Genomic DNA, 14,063 nt, shown 5'->3' with positions numbered 1-14,063 from the left:
ACACTATGTACTAAGGGACTGTGCTATACATAATACGGCTATATTCCTGCATTTGTGTGCAGTGTCAGTGTGCTACCCTGTTTTACAGACGCATTGAGCATGTCCTATTGTAATCCTCAAAATCGGATCAGAACAGGACATTCTCTGATCCTCACAGATCTCATTCTCAGATCCGTGATCCGTGATCTATAAAACTCTACAAGTCCGTGGACCATCCGATAAAAAAATCTGACATTTTACACAAATGCGAGAATGCAGCCTAAGGGATTTTACATGTAACATTATCACTCCAAGTCATACAGCGCAGATACAGAATAATATTTACATCCAGGCACTTACCGCTGACGTCTCGCCTGATCAGAGTCGGTTTCTGCTGCTTCTTCTCCATCTGGTCAGACCTTCATGTCGACATCTCCCAGTCACGATTCGTCTTGTCATGATGATCTCCAGCCTAGATAATAACAAGGTCACATATATTGTATATATACATGTGTCTCTCCTGCACTGCGCCCCTGAATACAGGTCTGTTATCCCCCATTAATATACTAGGGGTAGCCACTTAGTAATCAAAATATAAAGTGATAAGCAGCACTGTGCCCCCCATTAACTATAATCTCCACCTGCCAATAATATAAATTATTCAGTCTCTGTGACTCTCCCCAATTAACTGTAAGGCTATGTGCACACGGAAAATATACAAGCGCCCCCATCATTGCTCTGTCCCAGCACCTCCATCATTGCTCTCTCCTAACACCCCCAACATTGCTCTGTCCCAGCACCCCAGTCATTGCTCTCCCAGCACCCTTGTAATTGCTCTCTCCCAGCACCCCCGTCATTGCTCTCTCCCTGCACCCCCGTCATTGCTCTCTCCCTGCACCCCATCATTGTTGTCTCCCAGCATCCCCGTCATTGCGCTCTCCGAGCACCCCCATTATTGCTCTGTCCCAGCACCACTATCATTGCTCTCTCCCAGCACCCCCATCATTGCTCTCTCCCAGCACCCCCGTCATTGCTCTCTCCCAGCACCCCCGTCATTGTTCTCTCCCTGCACCCCGTCATTGCTCTCTCCGAGCACCCCTATCATTGTTCTCTCCCAGCAACCCCCGTCATTACTCTCCCAGCACCTCCATCATTGCTCTCTCCCAGCAACCCATCATTGCTCTCCCCATCCCCGTCATTGGTCTACTAATCCCCATCATTGCTCTCCCCACCCCATCAGTCCCATCACTGCTCTTCCCAGCCCCACCATTGCTCTCCCCAGACCCATCAGCGCTCTCCCCAGCCCCATCAGCCCCACCATTGCTCTCCCCAGCCCCACCATTGCTCTCCCCAGCCCCATCAGCCCTACCATTGCTCTCACCAGCCCCATCAGCCCCACTTTTGCTCTCCCCAGCCCCACCATTGCTCTCCCCAGCCCCATCAGCCCTACCATTGCTCTCACCAGCCCCATCAGCCCCACTTTTGCTCTCTCCAGCCCAGTCATAACCATTATTGCTCTCCCCAGCGTTTCAGTAAAAAGAAAAAAAAAAACACTTACCCCTCTGCCCGTTCCCCCGCAAGCTGCATCATCACTGCTCTTCCCAGCCCCACCATTATTATCCCCAGCCGCACCAGCCCCACCATTGCTCTACCCAGCCCCATCAGCCCCCTTATTGCGCTCTCCAGCTCCATCAGCCCCATTATTGATCTCACCAGCGTTTCAGTAAAAAAAACAAAAAAAAACACTAAGTTATATACATGCTCTGTAGTAGCCCTGTCATTTCCAGACATTGGTGTATTATAATTCTGAGCATTATAATTCTCCATACACATGCACTTTAAGGGTTTATTATGTATTTATCTCTTGATTGGTGACTTTGAAGCAGGGTTTATTTTGTTTTTGTTTAACCACTGGACCACCCCAATTAATGAACAATTTCCTTCTTTGACATGCACATGCACTTTGGATAGTTTCAATCCTTGGAATCGTTGGATTATGTAATGGTATAGGTTACTCTGCAGTGACTATCTCTGCTAGGTTGTTCTATGCTATTTTGTGGGGTGCACCAGGAGATAATATTCATGCATACTGGGTTGGCATTTCTTACCATCCCTCAAACAAGAGGCATCTGTTTTTATTTTATGTATGTGTTTGGTAATGTCTATGATATTGTTCAGTAAAATCATTTGTTTTTTATACACACTAACTTGAAGTGCTCACTTTTGTCTACTTGGTCTCCTTGATGTAAGGATTTTTACCTAGTGGTACAGATTGATTTACACATATTCATTATATATCTGCAAACTTTCTCATAAAATTCAAACCTGATAAATGCTTCTTGCACGAGTATTCAAACTCTACAGACTAGTATATGGCAGAGGCACATTCTGTAGCGATTCTAGCTTTATGTTTATTGAAGAAAAATAATTACAGGCACATATAAATCCCCCTATTAATAATCATTTATTACACATAAAAAAATTACAATCAGTAATATGATACCATGGGGACCCCGTGCAAGAAATATTGATAATCAAGATAAAATATAACATACTGTAGAAATGTCAGTGATTCCCATATACAGCACTAGGAATGAATGTGTGAACTGCCGTTACATTAAAGATGGGACAATTGCAGAAATACACTTGCATTTTTTTGTTGGGTGCATTTTAAGGTGTGAAAGTGAAGGCGTTATAGATTTAATTCAGTGCCCATGTTCAAAGCAATATATTGGCAGGACTCTGAGACCTCTTAAAAAAGGAGAGGAGAACAGATTAATAAGAATAGAAATTTTTTTTTGTTAAACATGCACTTTCAATCATTTCAAAACATTTCATAACAGCAATTCAAATGGCTATATCTATATACGAGTATAGGAGGAAATAATCTATCACAAATGTCCGGAGCTGAATCTAGAAAGAAATTAGGCTTTAAAACACTAGCGCCGAAAAAAGGGGAGTGGGTATTGCTGGAAGCTGCTGATAGATTAGCGGGTCCTGTGTGAAAACCCGTAAGGAAGAATGGCTACTAGATAAAGGATTGATACTATCACGCTAAACAGCGGCTGAACAGAGCAGGATGAATGAAAGGAATAACAGACATAGAAATAATGTTTCACCAAAATGAGTTGAATGTCCCCCTTTCTTGGTATGTAAATTTGTCTTAAGATTACCGGATAATGATTTGCAGCTATGAAAGTTAATAGATGATTCCCTGGGTTGCGATGATCTATGGATAATTGGTCGGGTGGTACCAAGCTTCTGGTACAGATAGAGGCAGCTAGTGATTGGACGTTTTCCATCTATATATCCTCCTCTTACCATTTTTTTTCACCCTTCCATTGACACGACAACATTATTACTGAACACATAAGCTCTATCCTTTATATATACAGTATATAATTGCAAGGGAAAATGCTTTTTAAAAAAAGGTTTTAAAAAATTAATTATTAATTTAATTTAATCTTTTTTTATTTTTTATATTCTATATATATTTAAATTTTTAATGATTTATTGTACTACAGTGCTGCTCACCATTCTTGTCACGCCTTCATTTTTTCGTAGACTGTACAATATCTTCAGAAATAAATGGAAATGTACCAAAGTTATATCCTCAGGATTTGTGGTCCAAAGTAATACAACAATACAATATTGTTTTTCAACTTCAATGTTGCAATATCAAAGAAAAAACTGAACGTGCCACAATAATGGCACCCCTAATTAATACTTGGTTGCACACCCTTTGTCATTGTTGACAGCCTCCAGACATTTCTTGTAGCCATCTGTAAGCTTCTTGCACTTCTCAGCTGGAATTTTCTCCCACTCTTCCTTTGCAGTTTGTTCAAGCTCTTGAATGTTTGCAGGGTTCTTTTTCCCAATGGCAGATTTCAGCTCACCCCTAAGATTTTCAATGGGATTGAGGTCAGGACTAGTATTGAGGGATACCTTCCGATATCAGGAAATATCGGATCGGATTGGATCGGGCCGATACCCAAAAAGTATCGGATATCGCCGATTCCGATACCGGAAACCAATGCAAATCAATGGGACACAAATATCGGAATGAAAATAAACCCTTTCTTTCCTTGTAGGTTAATTCTACATGAAGGAAAACAACTAACAATAATGTAGAATGTATTGGTGGAGGTGGTTGCCCAAATCGATGGGAACAGTGCTCACAGTGAAACATGAAAAGCCGGCAATTCATCAGTGGCATACACCGGTACCCGACAATTTAGAACAGAAAGAATAGAGCTTCACACATAGATTAGATAGAAACATGTCAGTCACATATATATGAAGTACAGTGACAGTGTTGCTTACTGTACTTGTCATTTAGTGTAAAGGATTTATTTAAAAAAATATTAGTGTTTTAATGCACCGTCTCTTTAAAAAAGCCGGCCGGCAATTCAGCAGCGGTACCCGACAATTTATAACAGAAAGAAAGAGCATCACACATAGATTTGATACATAGAAACATGTCAGTCACATATATAAGAAGTGCAGTGACAGTGTTGCTTACTGTACTTGTCATTTAGTGTAAAGGATTTATTTAAAAAAATCTTAGTGTTTTCATGCACCGTCTCTTTAAAAAAGCCGGCCGGCAATTCAGCAGCGGTACCCGACAATTTACAACAGAAATAATAGAGCATCACACATAGATTAGATAGATAGAAACATGTCAGTCACATATATAATAAGTACAGTGATAGTGTTGGTTACTGTACTTGTCATTTAGTGTTAAAATAAAGGATTTATTTAAAAAAAAATTGGCGTGGGGCTCCCCGTAATTTTAGTCTCTAGCGGAGGTTAAGCAGACAGCTAGGGCAGATGTTTGAAGCCTGGGAAGAGGGTAATACCCACGGAGCTTCCCAGGCTACTAATATCAGCCCCCAGCTGAATACCTAGCCTTTACTAGCTATTAAGATGGGGGACCCCCCCCCAAAAATGACGTGGGGTCCCCCCTATTTTAATAGCTAGCAAGGGCTAGGCAGACAGCTGGGGGCTGATATTAATAGCCCAGGAAGGGTGCCATGAATATTGGCCCCCTCCCAGGCTAGAAACACCAGCCGTCAGCCACCCCAGAAATGGCGCATCCATAGGATGCGCCAATTCTGGCACTTAGCCTCGCTCTTCCCACTGCCCTGTAGCGGTGGCAGTGGGGTAATAGGGTTGGAGTTGATGTCAGCTTATAATGCCAGCTGACATCAAGCCCAGGTTAGTAATGGAGAGGCGTCTATAAGACACCCCCATTACTAACCCCATAGTCAAAGTTAAAAAAAAAACACAAACACCCAGAATAAAGTCCTTTAATTGAAATAAAGACACAATTCTTTATTGTTCTAAATTAAACCTTACTTACCATCACGCCCATTCCAGCTGAAGCCAACGATCTCCTGCAATAAAAGAAAAATAATAAAGCAACATCATCCTTACCTTTCGATGGCTCCCAGGACAGCTCCAGCTCTGCTACATGGAGATGACAGGCTGGATCGCAGCAGAAAGCTGCCATCCAGCATGTCATCCCGCAGACACTGAGAAGCACAGGCATGCTTGCGCTCCTCAGTGTCTGACTGTGACGGCATCCCGATGAGCCAACAATGAACTCAGCTCACCTCATGCACGTCACTGATAGCGTGGGAGAATTCTCCTGCGCATGCGGTGAGCGTGAGAGACTCGGCTCATCGGGATGCCGTCACAGCCTGATACTGAGGAGCGCAAGCATGCCTGCGCTTCTCAGTGTCTGCGGGATGACAGGCTGGATGGCAGCTTTCTCCTGCGGTCCAGCCTGTCATCTCGATGTAGCAGAGCTGGAGCTGTCCTGGGAACCATCGAAAGGTAAGAATGATGTTGCTTTATTATTTTTCTTTTATTGCAGGAGATCGTTGGCTTCAGCTGGAATGGGCGTGATGGTAAGTATGATTTAATTTAGAACAATAAAGAATTGTGTCTTTATTTCAATTAAAGGACTTTATTCTGGGTGTTTGTGTTTTTTTTTAAATACTTTACTAGAAATTCATGGCGGTCATGTCTAATATTGGCGTGACCCCATGAATTTCGGGCTTAGGGCCAGCTGATAATGCCAAGCTGGCCCTAACCCCTTTATTACCCAGTGAGCCACCGCACCAGGGCCCTGGATGAGTTGGGTACAGCGCCAGAAGATGGCGCTTCTATGAACGCGCCATTTTCCGGGGTGGCTGTGGACTGCAATTTGCAGTGGGTGGGGCCCAGAAAGCTTGGGCCTCCCTGCGCTGCAGATTCCAGTCCCCAGCTGCCTAGTTGTACCTGGCTGGACACAAAAATAGGGCGAAGCCCCACGTATTTTTTTTTTAATTTTTTCATGAAATTCATGAAATAATTAAGAAAAAAAGGGCTTCCCTATATTGTTGTGTCCGGCCAGGTACAAATAGGCAGCTGGAGGTTGGGGTCAGCCCGTTCCTGTCTGCTGTACCTGGCTGGACACAAATATAGTGCGAAACCCCACATCAATTTTTTTTTAATTATTTCATGAATTTCCTGAAATAATTAAAAAAAAATTGCCTATTTGTACCTGGCTGGACACAAAAATAGGGCGAAGCCCCACGTATTTTTCTTTTTTAAACTTATTTCATGAAATTCATGAAATAATAAAAAAAAAAGGGCTTCCCTATATTGTGTCCGGCCAGGTACAAATAGGCAGCTGGGAGTTGGGGGCAGCCCGTTCCTGGATTCTGTACCTGGCTCGCATACAAAAATATGGCAAAGCCCACGTCAAAATTTTTGGGAAAAATTAATTAAAAAATAAATATTAATTTAGGGACTGCATCTTTATTAACCCCTCAAGTGTCATTTAGTGTTAAAATAAAGGATTTATTAAAAAAAAATTGACGTGGGATCCCCCATAATTTTAGTCTCTATCGGAGGTTAAGCAGACAGCTGGGGCAGATGTTTGAAGCCTGGGAAGGGGGTAATACCCATGGAGCTTCCCCGGCTACTAATATCAGCCCCCAGCTGAATACCTAGCCTTTACTAACTATTAAAATGGGAGACCCACCCAAAAAAATGACGTGGGGTCCCCCCTATTTTAATAGCTAGCAAAGGCTGGACAGACAGCTGGGGGCTGATACTAATAGCCCAGGAAGGGTGCCATGAATATTGGCCCCCTCCTAGCCTTTACTAACTATTAAAATGGGAGACCCACCCAAAAAAATGACGTGGGGTCCCCCCTATTTTAATAGCTAGCAAAGGCTGGACAGACAGCTGGGGGCTGATACTAATAGCCCAGGAAGGGTGCCATGAATATTGGCCCCCTCCCAGGCTAGAAACACCAGCCGTCAGCCACCCCAGAAATGGCGCATCCATAGGATGCGCCAATTCTGGCACTTAGCCTCGCTCTTCCACGCTGCCCTGGTGCGGTGGCAGGGGGTAATAGGGTTGGTTTTCATGTCAGCGCCAGCTGCCATGAAGCCCAGGTTAGTAATGATGGGCGTCTATAAGACACCCCCATTACTAACCTGAAACATTTAAGTGTGACAAAGATGCAAAAGAATAAGAAATCAGGAAGGGGGCAAACACTTTTTCACACCACTGTATGTGTGAAGTGTAAAGTAAATTCTACAAGGTTTTCTATATATTGAGAAAATATAAATCTGATAACTGTGACTTGCATTTGTATTTATCCCTCCGGAGTAAATAGTCTGTAGGACCACCTTTCGCTGCAATTACTGCTGCAAGTCTTTTCAGGTATGTCTCTACCAGCTTTGCATCTAGAAGTGACATTTTCTCCCATTCTTCTTTGTAAATGCTCTATCTCAGTGAGATTGGATGGAGACGTCTGTGAACAGCAATTTCAAGTCTTGCCACAGATCCTCAATGGGATTTCGGTCTGGCCTTTGGGCCATTCACACTCATGAATCTGCGGTGAGGGGTTCAGCATGAGGCTGCGGTATGTGCATTGCATTACACACATCTATTGCCTGGTACATTCTCATACTTACCACAATGCTCTTCAATTCTAGAAAATGTCAATCTGACATTTACAGAGTCACTTTTATCCCAAGTTTCAGAGCTACAACTAGAAGATGATTCCAAAAGTATAGTATCCAGAATATTAGTAATATACAGTGATCAGAAAAATAAGATTATCCCAAGATAATAGGACAAAACGCCAACATAAAGTGTCATGCAGTGCTCCATCATTAGTGGCAAATGCTGCCCATGTCAGTAATGTCATACAGAGCCCATAAGAATATATTCACCACCAATATTATAAACCCAGGTATGACAATAGTCATTATGGCACATTATACCGATACATGTGTAGGCTCCGCATGGTGCTGGAATTCAGAAGTTCAAAGTGCACATTTCTTATAGCTCCTATATTGTACATATGGCAACTATATGGCACAGTTGAATGGCATTACCCATATGGGCAGTTCATGGCACTAGTTATATTCACAGTATATGGTAACAGAATTGTATCCACCTGTATTTTATATTTAATGTGCTGTCTATAAAAGGATAGTTTTTTACATCAGTCAGATTAATTACATTATTAAAAGGCTATACGCAATTTCTTAATTGGGTAAAATTGCAAAGTGCTTGTAAAAATAGGGAACTTTGCAAATAACCCCTTTTTAAAAATTCTCTTCATTTCTCATGAGAGGAGGTATTTTGAATTCTAGAATTTGCTTGTTGCCTAGGTCAGCCACCATTCTGTCTGTCAGAGTTGACTGTTCTCCCAAACAAGGAGGACAGCGCTTACAACTTGTTTCCCATGGAGCTTGTGAGTGCTGCTGAGAAGCTGTCTAGATACCAGGATTCAGCCACCTTCAGGGTCCTTGAGCTCCTCCAATGCCTCATGCCACATCCAAGCACTGATTTTACAATACATACTGCTTATAGTATTATATATTATTATGCAAATCTGTTAGCCCAGATGAGGCTGGTGTACTTGTCAGCATATGCATAAGGATGGCTGTATAATCCTTTGTGAAACTTTTCCTTTATCACATTAAAATAAGGATAAAACGCTCCTCTTAACATCAGGATTGCACAGCCATCCTGATGTGAATTTTCAGAGTACGTACATCAGCCCCATCTGGTCCGAGATCTGATTAATAGTATTTTTACAGTTTGCTTTGTGAAACCTGGTCATATAACTGCTTGAACGTGTGAGTGCTGTTCTGTAAGAGGACGGACACCGAGACAGCTTGAGATACTGCGGAGGAGCCTTCCAGCAGGTGGTGTAAAGTTTGGAAAGTGGAAGCCCAGCGTAAATGTTTTTGCCAGTCATCTATCTGTGGTGAAGCTGTTCCCCTATTTAAGAGTATTTGTAGTTATGAAGCATGTTGGCGTCTCGGAGACTCTGTGACCAGTAAGCTTGTTGCCTCTTTTCAGTAACATTATCCTAAACTGTCACCAGTATGTGCCTGAATTACTTCTGCCGTCCTTTAGTGGTGACACCAGATACCAGTCTGCCACCAATGTCATTGTATCCTAAAGAAATGTCCTAAAGCATTCCCACCCCATAATCACACTGTGCCTTACAGGCATTTAGTGTTCATAGAGAAGGTCGTCTACTCTGGAGCAATGGACATCATGAAGCTTCACTAGAAGAGCATCTATCCCTTCTGTAGTAAGCCCAATTATTCTATGCATTACAGCTATTTAGTTACACAGCAAATATGTAATTCTACATTGAAAGCTCAGGCCAGAAGTGGCATGCTGGGTCATTTAATAAGGGTCTGTGTTATTGAAGCAAATTGTTTCCATTAAAATTGTACTAAGTATTATTTTTAAGTCAAAGTAAAATGTATAATACAAAAGCGTCAACATGATCTTTATCAAACATTCACTGTGAAAAATAATAATGTGACATAAGAAAAAAATATGAAGAACTTCCAATATACATCTAAGACAAAATGTATAATCTAGAATATAGTGAATAAGCGAATACTATTGAGAAGCGAATATCAAGTATAAGCAAATAATCCTCATTAGGGTTTAGCAAAAAATTACAAAAACATGCTAATATGCCGAGACACTAGCAATGACTAATCTAGAATTCAGCAGAAAGAACAATCTGTGTGCACCAAATATGGAATTAAATTACAAATAACTCCAGTCCATATATTGATAATACAATTTATCACAGGAAAATAGTTATATGTGAAAAAAATATGTAGTATAGTGTAAAAAATATAACCCACCAATATTATTACTATTGGCAAATAAAATCCTTGTGTCCGGTCTAGGAGGGCTGTATTTCCCTATTTACACTAATAAAAAGCGCGATCATTGCCTTGTCATTTCCTATAGTATTAACACCAGAATGAGTATCCACAGCGGCATCTCAAGTTCAGACTTACACTATTTTTGATGGACTAGAAGCCAAGGGCATGTTCACATGTTGCATTTTTGCCGTATTTTCAAAAGTTATTTCCGCACGTTCTTTGCATGAAAAAACGCAGTGTTTTAATGTACTAGCAAAGTCAATGAGATTTATGGAATCTCATGTACATTCTGCTTATTTTTTCCTTGCAGATTTGAAGAAGTTTCATATCTTCTGCATGTCAATTCTTGAAGCGTTTTTGCACATATTTTAGGCAGCATTTTACCCGCCAACACTCTAGTATTTCTTTTCCTCTACAAATAATAACCGTGTGCACATCCCCTAAATGCTGCAAAACAGCGTCAGAAGGAAAATGGTGGCAAAGAGCGTTCTGCAAAACAGCAAACTCACACATGTGGGTTTTCTAAGAAGCCATTATAGTAACTAGAAATTATTCTTTAGAAACCTATAGTTGTCATTACGTGTAAATATTACTATCGAGATTGCTGCAAAGTATATTCAAGTCTTAACCTGAAAATGTGAAAAAGATCTGGATATTTGAGTCTTTCTATAGGAAAAAAGGCAGCAGAAAAGCTAAAATAAACCTCTATCTGTGAGCTTGGCCTAATACTATGTGATATGATGAGAATAAAATAGAAAAACACCAATATCTGATAACTCATATATATGACTGCTTATGGTCAATTCCTATCACATGACCAGTGAGCACATTGGAATGTTGCCGGTTGGCAGTTGGAGAGTTGCGGTTGGCTTGCATGCGGATGAGGAGGAGCTGCCTTCAGCAAAGCGACATTATGGAGATTAAAGAGGAGGACTTTAGGATGAGAGGGAAGAAAAGGAGAAGAAATGTTTTGGACTCATCGGATGATGAGAAGCCGTCCATCAAGAAGAGCCATAGGAGAGGAGAGAAGAGAAATGGCTCAGAGTTGGAGATCGTCTCTCAGAAGATTGATCACCAAGGCCAGAAAGAAGAACAGGAATGTCATCAGGAGGTCCTAGCTAGAAGAAGTGGAGCCAAGAGGAGAAGACAAATCTTTGGCTCATCACATGAAAGCTCTTCAATCAAGAAAGAAGAAGAAGGGCAGAAGACCACCAAGGGCACAGGTAATACTATACATCAGCTTACCACAGGGAGCACCATGACATGTAGCTTCTCATGCCCACACTTACAGATCAGGGCAATGTTGTCACTTTACACAAGTTACACATCTTTTAAATCTGACAGGTGGAGGATGTGATACATGAGCAAGATCTGAAGCTGGAGGGTTGTAGAACTGTTCCCCAGTCCATTTATATATATGTATATATTCAGTACTTTGTTAAACCCCTACATGATCAGGCCATTTTTCCCCATTCTTGCCAAGGCACATTTTTTTCTTATTTTCATACATATGGTTTAAAAAACTGTAAAAAATTGTAATGTTTGGATATTTAAATATTTTTTTGTGAAACATCGAGTCTAAATTTTACAATATTTTAATATTATTTTATTTTTTTTCTGGTAATATCTGTAGTAAATAAAGGATTTCTGTGCTTGTGTTATTTTTATATATTAGTTACATGGTTTTTTGTTAGGGATGGGGCTTGTAAATGCAATTTGGATAGTCATTGTTTTTTTATTTATTTTTTACTGGTTTTTTTGCTCTTTATTTCAATGATTTTACACAGGTGTTGTCTTAACTTTTGAAACATTTGATTTTTTTCTTGCTTGAATGGATAAAAAAAATTGCAATATGGTTTCATTAAAATAAAATTGAGTCGTTTGCCTCCTATAGTCTTTGTGTTGCGCTGTCTATTGCTGGCTGCAGAATTAGTTAATGAGGTTGACCATTTTATCTTTACTTTAACAGATGTGTTGGGGACATGATTTTGTGGCATTTACTATGATATACTGTAGGTATGTCAGATTCTCCTCCTGCTCTTGTTACTGCAGCTTTCCTTACAGACTGCCCAGCTCTCTAGTCTATAATATGGCTGCTGGTGGAGGAGCAGTGACCAGACCTGTCCGTCAGTCTACTTCACTATAAAAGCATCTTTCTCATGGGAGGTTCTCAATAGGACAAGGCTGATGGAGTGGTCTGGTTACATGCTCCTCCATCAGTGACCATTGTATGGACTGGAGAGCTGTGCAGTATGTGAGGAAAGCTGAACTAACAAGTGCAGGAGGAGAACCTGCCATACTTATATAATAGTAATTGTTAATAAACCTGTGTCCCAAACACATCTGCTGGTATATTGATCCTAGTTACAGGGGACATTCAACCTACTGCCTATATAGCAGGGTTGACTGGGTCTCCTAGGACCCAGAAGCTCTTGCTCTTTCTCTACACCCGGCCATCACATGATCTCTGGGTCTGGAGCAGGAAGCGCTATCTGCGCTTACCATACTGAATACACAGCACTTGTTCAGAGCTGTGTACACAGTAATTGAAAAGGCAGAGACGGTAATAAATCCTCTCTACCTTCTCTATAGGGAGTATCCAAAAAGAAAAGAGTCGGCCCCTATAAATGCTCTTCCATAACTATATAACCCAAAAAGAGAAAAATGGAAACAGGAGCAAATCCAATAAAAGTTACATTTTTATTGCAAAAATGTAAGTAAAATCAGACATAATCAAAAGAGATAAAAAATCCAAGGGAAAGAGGTGACAACAAAGTGCCACGGAACCACAGGAATAAACCAATGTAAGGCAAGAGACAATATATCTACTGTATATATATGTATATATATATATATGTATATATACAGTGCTGGCCAAAAGTATTGGCACCCCTGCAATTCTGTCAGATAATACTCAGTTTCTTCCTGAAAATGATTGCAATCACAAATTCTTTGGTATTATTCTCTTCATTTAATTTGCTTGCAAGGAAAAACACAAAAGAGAATGAAGCAAAAATCAAATCATTGATCATTTTACACAAAACTCCAAAAAAGGGCCGGACAAAAGTATTGGCACCCTCAGCCTAATACTTGGTTGCACAACCTTTAGCCAAAATAACTGCGAACAACCGTTTCTGGTAACCATCAATGAGTTTCTTACAATGCTCTGCTGGAATTGTAGACCATTCTTCTTTGGCAAACTGCTCCAGGTCCCTAATATTTGAAGGGTGTCTTCTCCAAACTGCCATTTTGAGATCTCTCCACAGGTGTTCTATGGGATTCAGGTCTGGACTCATTGCTGGCCATCATAGAAGTCTCCAGTGTTTTCTCTCAAACCATTTTATAGTGCTTTTGGAAGTGTGTTTTGGGTCATTGTCCTGCTGGAAGACCCATGACCTCTGAGGGAGACCCAGCTTTCTCACACTGGGCCCTACATTATGCTGCAAAATTTGTTGGTAGTCTTCAGACTTCATAATGCCATGCACACGGTCAAGCAGTCCAGTGCCAGAGGCAGCAAAGCGACCCCAAAACATCAGGGAACCTCCGCCATGTTTGACTGTAGGGACAGTGTTCTTTTCTTTGAATGCCTCTTTTTTTTTCCTGTACACTCTATGTTGATGGTTTTTCCCAAAAAGCTCTACTTTTGTCTCATCTGACCAGAGAACATTCTTCCAAAACGTTTTAGGCTTTCTCAGGTAAGTTTTGGCAAACTCCAGCCTGGCTTTTTTATGTCTCGGGGTAAGAAGCGGGGTCTTCCTGGGTATCCTACCATACAGTCCTTTTTCATTCAGATGTCGACGGATAGTACGGGTTGACACTGTTGCATCCTCGGACTGTAGGGCAGCTTGAACTTGTTTGGATGTTAGTCGA

The sequence above is a fragment of the Phyllobates terribilis genome, unplaced genomic scaffold (assembly GCF_046119375.1).
Source record: "Phyllobates terribilis strain yellow unplaced genomic scaffold, ASM4611937v1 Scaffold_29__1_contigs__length_15306474, whole genome shotgun sequence".
Taxonomy (NCBI): Eukaryota; Metazoa; Chordata; class Amphibia; order Anura; family Dendrobatidae; genus Phyllobates; species Phyllobates terribilis.
Note: the sequence above shows the minus strand (reverse complement) of the source record.